At 53.5% G+C, this 12,178-nt stretch overlaps 1 protein-coding gene across 2 annotated transcripts in view; it reads left to right on the forward strand.

Moving 5' to 3' along the window:
• The first annotated feature begins 9,909 nt into the window (after positions 1 to 9,909).
• CORO2B (coronin 2B) overlaps positions 9,910 to 12,178 on the forward strand; it is a 176,826-nt gene continuing 174,557 nt past the window's right edge. For both annotated transcript variants that reach the window (XM_078333494.1, XM_078333490.1), the window contains exon 1: positions 9,910 to 10,001. The gene's annotated coding sequence lies outside the window, so the exon portion shown is untranslated. The remainder of the gene's footprint in view (positions 10,002 to 12,178) is intronic.

The following is a 12,178-nucleotide window of genomic DNA, read 5'->3' on the forward strand; positions in this document are numbered from 1 at the left end:
CCACAGCATATACATCTCCCTGTGCATAGATATGAAAGTTTCTCTAGGAATATATATCAAAATGAAACTGCTATGTGCATTTGCAAATTTGCTAGTTATTGCCAAATTTCTCCCCAAAGTGGTCTTACTAATTTACACTCCTCCCAGCAGCTTATGAGAGTATTAATGTCTCCAAATCTTTCCAGATACTCAATACTTTCAGACTTTTCCATTCTTGCCAACACGATGAATGAGATCTCGTGCAACCAGTGAGGCTGAAGAAATTTTCACATGCTTATCGATGACTTAGATTTCCCTTTCTGCAAATTACCTACACATATGCTTAGTCCTTTTTATATTAAGTTATATATATTTTTCTTATTGATTGATAGCATTTCTTTATATATCATATCACAATTCCTTGCCGATTATATAAGTGGCAAATATCTTTAACTTGTTAAATTTGTTCTTATTGGTTTATGCTTTGTTTCAGAAATTCTTTCTCCTCTTTTCTGAATCATAGATTTCCTTCTTCCTTCCTTTTTACAAATAATTTTTTTCTTATTACATGAACAATACAGAAAAATTAGAAAATATATACATGCTGTCAAGAAGAGGAAAAGAAACACAATTCTATGACTCAGAAGCAACCACTGTTCATGTTCAGCCTCCATATGACCTATAAAGATGTTGGTCCATCAAATCCAGTTGAGTATAATTGACTAGAAGTCTCCAAACTAAACTACAGGAACAAGGTATTTTTTTTTTTTGAGACGGAGTCTCGCTCTTGTTACCCAGGCTGGAGTGCAATGGCGCGATCTCGGCTTACTGTAACCTCCGCCTCCTGGATTCAGGCAATTCTCCTGCCTCAGCCTCCTGAGTAGCTGGGATTACAGGCACATGCCACCATGCCCAGCTAAATTTTTGTATTTTTAGTAGAGACGGGGTTTCACCATGTTGACCAGGATGGTCTCGATCTCTTGACCTCGTGATCCACCCGCCTCGGCCTCCCAAACTGCTGGGATTACAGGCTTGAGCCACCACTCCCGGCCAGTCTTTTTTTTTTTTAAATGACCATTTACAGTATATCTCCAGGTCACAGGGCATATTACTATGTAGTGTGTAGCTCTTTGAGAATTTGCTTTAGTGCTTTCAAATTTCGTCAGTCTTCCTTCCTGGAGTTTACGATGATCTTTCATGATCTGGGGCTTTTGGTTTGTGTTTTGTTTGTTTGGTTAGTTGGTTTTTTTGTCTTTTTTTTTGAGACGAAGTCTTGCTCTGTCACCCAGGCGGGAGTGCAGTAACATGATTTTGGCTCACTGCAATCTCTGCCTCCTGGGTTCAAGCAATTCTCCTGTCTCAGCCTCCCAAGTAGTTGAGACTACAGGCCCACGCCACCACACCCAGCTAATTTTTGTATTTTCAGTAGAGATGGGGTTTCACCATGTTGGCCAGGATGGTATCGATCTCTTGACCTCGTGATCCACCCGCCTCGGCCTCCCAAAGGGCTTACAGGCTTGAACCCCCGCACCCAACAGTTGTTTGTCTTTTTATGGATTGGTTGATTGTTTTAACATGTCTGTTCTTGCGGCATCAAAACCTCCTACTCTCTTGAGCATGGACTTCCAGCTCCTTCCCTCCTGCTCCCACTTTGGCCCTTGCTAAGCCCTGGTTGATCCAGCCTAGGCCTCCTGTGGGTCGAGGTGAAGGGACCACGGGGAGGGTGGAATGGGAAAAACCCTGGGCTGGAAGCTGGATCACTACATTCTGGTCCCTGCTGCAGCATAAAATTGCTGGTGGCTGAGCACAGTGGCTCACGCCTGTAATCCCAGCACCTTGGTAGGCCAAGGCAGGGCAGATCTCTTGAGGTCAGGAGCTCGAGAGCAGCCTGGCCAACATGGTGAAACCCTATCTCTACTGAAAATACAAAAATTAGCTGGGCGTGGTGGTGCACACCTGTAATCCCAACTACTTGGGAGGCTGAGGCAGGAGAATCGCTTGAACCCAGGAGGTGGAGATTGCAGTGAGCCGAGACTGAGCCATTGTACTCCAGCCTGAGCAATGAGTGAAACTCCGTCTCGAAACAAACAAAAAGAGAAAAAAACCAACCAAACAAAAAAAAAACCCAAAACCCCAGTTCATGAAAGACCCCAACGTAAACTCCAGGAAGGAAGACTGACAAACTTTGAAAGTGCTAAAGCAAATTCTCAAAGAGCTACACACCACATAGTATGCCCTGTGACCTGGAGATACTGTAAATGTTCATTGTTTAAAAAAAGACAAAAGAAATTAATAGTGTCTCTACTAAAAATACAAAAAAACAAACAAACAAACAAAAAACCAAATTAGCCAGGCGTGGTGGCGTGCTCCTGTAATCCCAGCTACTCGGGACGCTGAGGCAAGAGAATCGCTTGAACCAGGAAGACGGAGAATGCAGTGAGCCGAGATTGCGCCACTGCACTCCAGTCCGGCATACAGACAGAGCAAGACTATGTCTCAAAATAAATAAATAAATAAAAACAAAACGAGAAAGTTGCTGGTGGCCTGGGCAAGTTCCTCAGCTTCTCTGAATCTTGGCAAACTCCTTGCTTCCTGCTTCCTGGGGGCTGCAAACCACACTTGATAGGGTTTCCAGTCCTGGGAGAAGGGAAGAGTCGGCGAAGGGGCGGGGCCAGAGGGGGCGGGGCAGGAGGGGGCGGGGCCTCAGGTGCGCTAGGGGTGCTCTAAGGAGAAACCCGCTTGCCTGGGCGGATTTGAAGCTGCTCCTTTCTTACCAGCATGAAAATACAGAGTGAGCCAGACCCCGAAGACGAGTTTAAAAGAACCCCCAGCATGTAATTACGCAGCGAGCTGATTTAGGCTGTTTTCCAGCTTTGGCATGGACTTGCCATGACGTTTTGGCAAGTCACTCACCACGGGCGTCAGGACCTCTTCTGAAAGCCAGAGGCCTGGTTAGTGATATCAGGAGCTAAGGAGTCAGAATGACAGCACTGAATTTCAGCCACACCCCGACCAGTTTAGGCAAGTTGTTTAACCTCTCTGAAGCTCAGTTTCACCATCTATAACATGGAACCACGAGAGCACTCATCTCTCGTGGCCGATTGTAAGAATTGAATGAAATGATCCGAGTACAAAGTATGGAAAGTGCAATGGTACTTTTTAGGAGCCATTGTTACTGTCGCCCCTGAGTTCTGGGATTCTGGGATCACCTGAGAAGGGAGAGGCGTCCTACCCAGAATGTCCAGCAGGTGGTGCTGTCTCAGAACAAATCTCCCCCAGGCGCTCTGCGGGGAGGTTTTCTCCGAAAGGCAGGTAGGTAGTGGCTTTGGAGCCAGAGCACATCTGAGATGAAGGGGGCTCTGGAGGGTCCAGCCTCTTCATTTCCCAAAGGGGGACCCCAAGACTAAAATGGGCGAACTGTGTTCCTGCCGCCATGGGAGAGCCGGGGCTCGAACCAGTCCAGCTGCCTCCTAGAGGAGGTCACCCGAGTCTCCCTCCCACCTATGGGCTACCCCACCCACCCCCAGGATGAGCGCGGGATCCTCAGAGAGGTTGAGATGACCAGCTTCGCGCAGCACACTGGGTGCGTGTCTTGGTGGAGAAGAGGTTCCTGACTTTGGGGGGAAAAGGGCCCAGTCTGACTGCCCAAGGGTGACTCTGAATGGGGGTCTTCACTCAGCCTTTCCCAGCACTCAGTTTCCGAAGTGGGCAGACAGGGGTGCAGTGGGGAGAAGCTAAGGTGTGATGGAGAGAGGGGTAGCTCACACGGTGTGGAGCCGGGATGCTCTCCGGGACTCATTCTGAGTGAGGGCCTGACCCCCAGCCTACCTCACCCCTAACTCTCAAAGGGCTGGAAACTAGGAGACCCCGCTAACGGCCCCCAGGGGTCCTCCCTGCAGGCCCAGGACCAACCTGGCATAAGGGTAGCTCATCTCACCTTTGAGAGCCTTGCCTCAAAGTCCCCACTGGGCTGTGTGTGCAGAGGTGTGGCTCACTGCAGCTGTCCCCCGAAGCTCTCCCCAAGCTGGGCCTCCCCAGCCTCCTCTTTCCTGAGGAATGAGTCTCCTCAACACTTGGACCCTCCTGCGCCCGCAGCCCTGGCTCTGACCAACCACCTCACTCCTCTGAAGGTCTGTGTCACTTCCTTCTCCCACAGAAGGCAGCCCAGACCCCCAGAGCCCCTGTGAGGGAAACTGGGCAGCAGGAACCAGGGCTTTTGAAGATGGACAGAGGCATGGCACCTTCTAAGGTATATTTTTTAAATAAAAAAATGGCAAATAGGGTTACAAAGGCTAGTTTATTTTCGATGTTTATAATGACAAATTATTACTTTTCACTTCTAAAACATGACAATGACTCTTAAAAACTTCTTCAGTGATGAGATCTGAAGTCTATTTGGGGTTCTTCATGGAAGTGAGGCCTAGAGCCAATGGCCCACTGTCCCCTCTCTTCCCATAGATCAGACCTGGATGTGGCCTCGAGGATGGGAAGGGGGGAAGGGGGGTGGAGCCCTGGCAGGGAGCACAGGGCTGCCTGCTCTGTCTCCACCCCTGAGGTTCTGGAGCTCAGAAGGAGCCTTGGTCATCAGCTTCCCCAAAGTGTCCTCTCACAGATAGGAAAACAGGACCAAGGAGGGGAAGCTGCTTGCTCAAAATGCTAAGCAAGTGAGAGAGAGAGCCAGACCCTGGAACCAGGTCTCCTGATCCCAGATTGGCATTCTTCCAGCTGCACTTCAGTACACCCAGAGAAACTAAAGCACCCAGGAAACATGAGGCCAAAACATCTCCTTGTTTTCCTCTCCCTGCCTGGGACAGTTTGGCCCCCATCTCTTCTGATGCCTAGTCCATGACCTTTGACCCCAGCAATCACAAAAGGACTGCTGTTCACCTGCTCACCCTTGGTGTTTGGACACAGAACAGATCCCGTTCCATCTAAACACTGGTGCAATCTAGAAAGGGCATAAAACTCCCAAGGGGCAGCTATGGCCATAGGAATGAGGGGCAGGGCCTTGTTGCTGGGTAACCAGCTTTATCTGTTGCCTCGGTGACAGCCCCATCAGAGGGAGTCTGTGTGGAGTGTGTGCCTACGAGTCTCCAGTCTTTTTAGCACCAGCTGGCTGGAACCACTTCCTCCCCCATTGCAGACAGCCTCCTGCACACATGTGAGGCCCCTGTACCATGATGAAGACCCTTCCTGCCTCTCCCCTGCCTTCTCCATCACTCCTCATCACAGAATCACGTGCTTCCTTCAGTTACCCCAAATCATCAGCCCCTCTGATCTCAACATCACGGATCCCGCTGGCAGACATTTTCTCAAAAAGTCCTCCCAAACTATTGGATTGCTGGGGTCACTGCCTCCCAGGAGCAGACAGGAAGGAAGCGGGGATCCTGACCAGGACGTGTGGTGGTGGCAGAGGCTGCCTCAGAGCTGCGTTTCTTGCTGTCGGTCTTTAGGTGACTGAAGAAGCCAGAGAGACACACGTGTTCACCCAACATTCAGCCCATGGTGCTTCTATCCCAGGCGCTGTGCCAGGCCCCGGGAACACGGGCACACAGAACAGCTCAGTCCCTGCAACTGGGACCAGCAGGGGAGTCAGACCAGTCAAAGGACAGTTACACACGGGTGGATGTGGATGTATACAACAAAGAGGATATCTCAGGGGCCATGTACGCACAGAAGAAAGGCATCACATCCATGCTTGGGAGAAAGAGGGGTGGCCGGCAAAGGTATCCTTGTCCTAATCCCCAGAACTTGCCAACATTACCTGATGTGGCAAAAGGAACTCCACAGATGTGATTCAGTGAGAATCCTGGGATGGAGAGATTATCCCAGATTATCTGGGTCGCCCTGAATGTAATCACAAGATCTTTGTAACAGGGAGGCAGGAGGGTCGGAGAGCGAGGAGAGTGATGGAAGCAAGGGAGGCCCAGACAGAGCCAGGCATGCAGGCAGCCTGAGAAGCCAAAGAAAGCAAGGGTGAGGTTCTCCCCCGAACCACCCAGCAGGCATGCAGCCCCGCCGACACCTTGGTTCCAGGCCCATAACACTCGTCCTAGGCTTCTGGCTTCCAGAACTGCCCGAGAATAAGTTTGCGTTGTTATAAACCACCACATTTGCGGTCATTTGTTACAGGCGGAAGGCTTCTTGGAGGAGGTGATGTCTACAAGAATTTAAAAGACTAGGAGTGAGTCCAGCAAAGCCGCAGAGGCATCAGGCTGGGCAGAGGCTGGAAGCAGGACGGCCCTGGAGGGTTTGTGCCCTGCAAGCAGCACAGTGAAGATTTTGCTGGGGAGAGGAGATGAAGGTCTCAGCCAGGAGGAAGGAGGTGAGGGCAGGGCCCAGATCAAAAGAGTTTGGATGTGCCCCTGAGAGCAATGCAGAGCCGTGGAAGGTTATGAGTGGGGGAGGGCTGAGTCAGTCTTATTGGAATCTTAGGAGGGGCACGGGCTTTTGAAAGGAGAAAGGATTACAGGGGCAAGAATGGATGGGGAGACCACGTTGGAGTCCAGGAAGATGATGCTCACAGCACAGCAAACACAGGCTGGAGAGGCGGCGACAGGGCCCCCGTGGGGAGGGCTCAGTAAGTGGGCTTGTCTGGCTCTGGTGCTACCTGAGTACGGGAGACAGGGAGAAAAGCCAAGTCACACAGATTTTGGCTTTGCCAGCAGGTGGCGCCATTGGTCATATTTGGGGAGATGAGCAGCCGAAATTGAGGGGATTGGACTCGGTGCCCATTGTGGATCCTCGGATCCACTCCAAGGATCCCGGCCTCGGGAGTGGGGAAGGTGGATGGAATATTGAGCAGAAATCCCACCCAAGCTCCGCTGAGCGCCCCACGCAAACCCCAAAGAGGCTAGGAGATGTTTATCTGGAAACCAGGGAGTCCCACCTGGAGAACCTCCAGCTGCCAGAGCCTGAGCTGATCTTTACCTCCTCCCCCAGGCAGCCCTCCAGGCCAGCACCTTCCTTTTGCAGACCTAGCCAAAAGACGGGCACCTGAAATGCACCCATGTGAGGTCCTACGACTGCTGGGCCTCGGTCTCCTCATGTGCAGAGTAACGGCCCCCCCGCCCCACCATCTCTCGCTTTCTCCCCACGTGCCAGGCCAGCACCCGCATCATCTGTTTAATCTTCTCATTCACTTCTTAAAAAAGATACTGTTCTCACTTCTTTATACATGAGGAAACCGAGGCTCAGAGCAGCTGAGTGAGATGACAGGTCAGTTGCCTAAGTCCCGTGACTAAGAAGGGGTGGGGCCAGGGCTCCTCCCAGAGAATCAAACTCCAGGGCTGCAGGGAGAGGCCCCCAGGGTGTGCGGGCAGGGTCAGACAAGGCCACCCTCGACAGCCAGGGAAAGGCAGCTGTGGGATTTGAAGCCAGGCCTGTCTGACTCCAAAACTTATGACACCACCCCCAGGGGTGTGTGAGTGCAGGGAGGAGTGGATTGCACTGTGGGGACTTTCCCTGGCCCACCCTACCGCCTGGCTGGGGCTGGGGTGGGCAGCCCCTTTCCCACACTGTCCAGCACCTAGGCAGGCCACGTTGTAGCTCACTCTTCAGGGGCACCAACTCTCTCCTGGGGCCCAAGGACCCCCATCACGGCCATTGGAGACTTTGTCTCCAAAGGCCCGTGGCACTGTCTGTGTGGGGGAAGCAGGACAGAATTGCTGGCCAATGGCTGAGCCAGCTGGCTGTGCGAGCCGAGCCCCACTTCTGCCCTCCAGGCTGGCGCCCCCGCAGCCTCACTTCCCACGTGAAGTCCTTGCCCAGACCCTGCTCCCTGGCTTTCTGCTCCCCATCCTAGGTCGGTCGCCTGGTTCCGGAGCTTCAGTCCCTGCCTGTGACCCAGCCTCCTGCAGCCAGCCCTGCTTCCTGCCGGGTCATCGGGAGGCTCTGAGGGTGCCTTGTGAAAGGAAGCTGCCTGCAAAATAGACTCAGCTCAGCTTGGTGGGGGACTGGCTGAGAAGCAGCAGGATGTGGGTATTGGTCACACAGGCTCAGGACTCCGTCCTAGCTGCCTGAGTGGCAGCCTGACCCCCACGCTGGGTGATAGCAGACCCTCAGTTTCCTCCCCTGCCCTGGGAGAGGAAGAGTGATGCTATGTTAAACCCCCTGCCCAGGTGATTGGGAAAAGTGAATCCTGATGGAGGCACGGCCCTGCCATCTTGTCCCCATGGAGGCACAGCCCTGCCATCTTGTCCCCAACCAGGTGTGTTCTCCACGCACAAATCCTCACTCGCTTCCTCCTCAGTCCCCTCTCACCAAGGCTGGAGAGGGCTGTAGTCCAGGCCTCCTCTTTTGCAAATGAGTAAATAGAGGGACTGAGAGAATGAGCTCCCCACTCAAGGGAACCCAAACCAGTCACGTCAAAGCCACAGTTAGAGCTCACAGTCCCTGACTCGCAAACCACTGCTTACCCACCCCGAGGCTGGGGGCCAGGCAGGGGGAGGGAAGGCTGCCTGCTCCAAGGGCTGGGACTCACCCCTTACTCTCTGCTGCTGCCAGCAGGTGTCTGTGGGTGCCAGATGCTGGGGAGGGACCCAGGTTACTTGATGTGGTGGTAGATTTCTGTTTCTGCATCTTGATGAACCATGTATGATATTAAATTGTCAGAGAAGAAAACGAGAAAATGACTTTGCTCTGCAGTTGATGTGGTCACATTCCTCATGGAGAATGCAGAGAAGTCTGAGGGGAGCACCCCTGTCTCTGATGCTGCTTTGATTCCAGGTGGCAGAGCCAGGGAGGAGGGGGGCAGGTGCTGGGGTCCCACAGGAGGGTCTGTGCTGGGGGCAAAGCTCCAAAATGAGCAGGGCCAGCCTCGAGGGCCACGGCCGGCCATGCGCCCCCCCGCCCCCCGCCCCCGTGTGACCTGGGAGCTGTGGGAGATGGTCTGAAACTGTCAGAACTGGGAAGGTTCGTCGTGGGCACAAAAAGGAGCTGCGTTCAGAGAAGGAAGGAAGAGAATCCACTTGTCCCCACCGTTCACTCAGTACCTGGCTCAGGACAAGGTGGGGTGAGGACAGGCCCGTAGACAGGACGGGGACAGGCCGGGCAGAGGAAGGAGGGAAGAACAGAAGAAGGGAGAGCCACCCAGCTCTCCACCTTCCCAAAATGCCTCGTCATCACAGGATGACAGGAACAGGAAGAAAGACGGGTGATGGGCACTGGGGCCGCTGGGAAGAGCAGTGCCCACGCCCCTCGGAGCACTGGCCAGTGGCAGGGAGTGAGTGTGGCCGAACTCTCCCAGGCTTCCAACCAGCAGCCGGCTGGGGTCATTGCTGCAGGCACCCCTCCCCTTCTCCAGCCACGAGCAGGTCCCTGCAGCTCCTCACCCACGTCCCTTCATTGACACAGATGTGAGTCTGTGGAGGAGTCCTGCTTCCCAGCTAGAGGGTCGGCCACACCCACAAGGTCCTTCAGTGCAAGGCAGATAACACCAGGACCCACACACTCAGGCCAGAGACGTGAGGGTCGAAAGGACCCCCAAAGGCAGCCCCACCGAGCACAAGGGCTTGGTGTGCGGAGCTGAAGCCCAGTCCCAAACTTGGGTGTGGGCGAGTCCCACTCTGTTTCCACCAAATCTTTACTCTGCGGAGAGTTCATCCCGCACTGGTAAGAAAGGCCACTTGGTTGTTGTTCAGAGTTTCCTCTGGCTCCCAGATCTCACCACGACCTGAGGGACTCACTGGTGACCGTGGCTGCTGAGGGCCTCACTGCCCAAGCCCACGTGACCTTGTCATGGCGCCACCTCTGTGAAGCCCTGGCTGCCTCCTAGAGTTCTCCTTGTGGGATCCATGGGCCTCTTTTCCCTTCCTAGTGAGGAGGGGACTCACGAGAATCTTCCTCCCCCACCCCAGTCTGTCTCCCTTCTGTCATAATCAGCCCCCTTCTGACCTCACCCAAGGACTCAGCATGACCACTCCCTTTCACAGCCTTCCAGCTTTGGCAAAATGAAAGTCAAAAGGTAGAGATGGCTATTGCTGGCAACTTCTGCTTTGGTTTGGCCATGAATGTCCCCTCGGGTAAGGAAATGCAAAGCCTACTTGCCTCTGCCAGGAGGTGGTGGGCTCAGCACAGGACCCTGCCCTGCCTGCGCTTCTCCCAGCAGAGGAAAGGGTTATATTACAGAGCTTAACTCTGAACAGAACCCTGGGAGGGTTAAGATTCAGGGGCCAGTCTATCCAAGGTTACATCAAAGCTGAGGTTCAACGGCCAATCTATCCAAAGTCATAACAAGGCCGAGGTTCAGGGGCCAGTCTATCCACAGTCACGGCAGAGGTGAGGTTCAGGGGCCAATCTACCCAAGGTCATAAAAAAGCTGAGGTTTGCTGGGCACGGTGGCTCACACCTGTAATCCAAGCACTTTGGGAGGCTGAGGCTGGTGGATCACGAGGTCAGGAGCCCAAGACCAGCCTGACCAACATGGCGAAACGCTGTCTTTATTAAAAATACAAAAATTAGTCAGGCATGGTGGCGCGCACCTATAATCCCAGCTACTCAGGAGGCTGAGGTTAAACCTGGGAGGTGGAGGTTGCAGTGAGCCGAGATCACGCCACTGCATTCCAGCCTGGGCAACAAGAGCAAAACTCCATCTCAAAAAAAAATAATAATAATACTAAAGCTGAGGTTCAGGGGCCAATCTATCCGCGGTCATACATCTGAAAAATGGCAGTGCAGGGATGGAAACCTCAGTGTGCCTTGGGTACCCAGCTTTGCAAATGTAAGGCGTCATCCTAACCAGAGCAGCAGTGAGGGCTCACACAGGCCAGACACTGTGCTAAGCGCTTTATATGCAACCATTCCATTCATCATCACTTGGAAGCACAGAGAGGTTAAGTAAATGCCCAAGGTCACAGAGCTGCAAGGTGGCAATGCCAGGATGAAAGCCCAGGCAGCCTGACGTCAGTTTGCACCAGGCTAACGGGGACTCCATGGCCTTAGTCATGATCTTTCAGGAGTTAGGTAAGAGCAGGTGCAGCAAATGACAGGCGTGAGGGTTGCCAGCACCACTGAGCACAAGGCCCTGGTGGTGGTCCACACCTCCCAGGTAATATATTATGTCTGTCCAGTTAGACTTCGGAAGGCCCCAACACACACCTTAAGGTAAATGAAGGACGCTGGGCACTGTGATAGGCCTTTGGGGTATTTTGACAGGAGATCCCTTAACCCAATGGCAGGCAGGGCAGCCTGGCAGTGGCATGGCTGGGAGGGCAGGCAAAGGCACAGAGGCTTCGGGAGGGCTGAGTCAGGGAGCTGGGCCAGCCTGGGGGAGGGCAGACGAGAAACTGACAGGTGAGGCTGGTGCCCTGACCGGCTGCAGGACTACACAGGGGGGCTGATGAGCCTCGCAGGCAGCAAACACTCTACACCCAAGCCCAGCTTCTCAGGAAGCTGTCTGCTGCTGCCCCCACCTGGTGGGCCCAGGGGTCCTGATGGAACCCCAAATGGCTGGGAAGGTGAGGGTGGGGTGGAGAAGCAAAAATTCCCTTCCCCTCCACTTATTTTTTTTAAAGACCGGAGCTCGCTCTGTTAGCCAGGCTGGAGTGCAGTGGCACAATCACGGCTCACTGCAGCCTTGATAACCTCCCAAGCTTAAGCAATCCTCCTTCCTGCCTCAGCCTCCTGAGGAGCTGGGACCACCGGCATGCGTCACCATTCCCCAGGTGACTTAGTTTTTGTAGAAATGAGGCCTTACCATGTTGTTCGCGCTGGTCTCAAATTCCTGGGCTCAAGCAATCCTCTCACCCCAGCCTCTCAAAGTGCTGGGATTACAAGCGTGAGCCACGGTGCTGGCCTGTCTCCCCCTTGACTCCAGACAGATGTGGTCTGTGATATAAAGGGGAGTGTGGACACGGGGCCACCAGCCTCCTTCCTAGGCTTTTGTGGAGGCTGCAGGAGAGTCGCAAGGAGCCACCTCAGGCCACGTCCCGGCCCTGCCTTGGGACTGTGTACCGTTGAACAAGCTGCATCCCTTCTCTGGCCTCAGTTCCTTCATGTCCAGTCCTGGTGTACATCGCAGGCAGGTGTTGTGAGAAATAAAATGAGATCGTGGGTGAGGAAGGTGACCCACGCCGGCCACACAGGAATGAGCGTGTTTCTCTTTCCCTACTTTACCATCTTCAGTTTTAATCAGTAGATATTTACCGAGCTCCTACCACGTGCTAAGCGCCATTCTTCTTGCTTGGGAGGGGTAAGTGCC

This window comes from Callithrix jacchus, chromosome 8 (genome assembly GCF_049354715.1).
Source record: "Callithrix jacchus isolate 240 chromosome 8, calJac240_pri, whole genome shotgun sequence".
NCBI classification, from domain to species: domain Eukaryota; kingdom Metazoa; phylum Chordata; class Mammalia; order Primates; family Cebidae; genus Callithrix; species Callithrix jacchus.